Genomic DNA, 672 nt, shown 5'->3' with positions numbered 1-672 from the left:
CTCTTGAAAGAAATTCAGATCTGGGGTTTGATTGGAATCCAGCGCAATGAAACCCTAATTTCGAAATTCCGAAAGATATAGGGCTTAGATTTAGAGACTGATTGAAATTTATGCTCTATTTTTAGGGTTTTCAATATTTTTGCGGATTACTAAAATATATCAGTGTCATTGGAATTTCCAGATTTGATCAGATAAAGCATGGAAGGGGATACTCTCACGTCGAGCTCGGATGAGATTACTGTAGCTCACGCTCTGATCGAACTTCGTGGTTTAGACACTGAATCAGAGTCTGGTCGCTCCTGTTTCGGAGTTAACTGGGGCGTCCGGAGAAGGAGAACGTGCACTCTGGAATGCAACGCTGATGAGGCTTACGTGTCTGACATACTGCTCCAACTTCCTGCTTTGTTCTCTGAATTTGAATTTTGCCGCACTTGTTTCAGTGTTAATTGGGGCGTTCGGAGAAAGAGATCAAACCCACTTCCAAAACCTTTCAAAGCTATCCAGGTTTCTTCTTCACCGATTGAATCCCGATACTTTGATCTGAATAAACCCATGCCTGCTCAAGCAAGAGTGAGAAGGTTTAAGATCTGCAGGGCCAAGAATTCTATTGCTGGTTATGGACCACGATACGTGGTGCCGATATAAGGTTTTGGTGATCAATGATTCATCATC

The sequence above is a fragment of the Corylus avellana genome, chromosome ca2, assembly GCF_901000735.1.
Source record: "Corylus avellana chromosome ca2, CavTom2PMs-1.0".
Lineage (NCBI taxonomy): Eukaryota > Viridiplantae > Streptophyta > Magnoliopsida > Fagales > Betulaceae > Corylus > Corylus avellana.
This window is presented reverse-complemented; position numbering follows the sequence as displayed.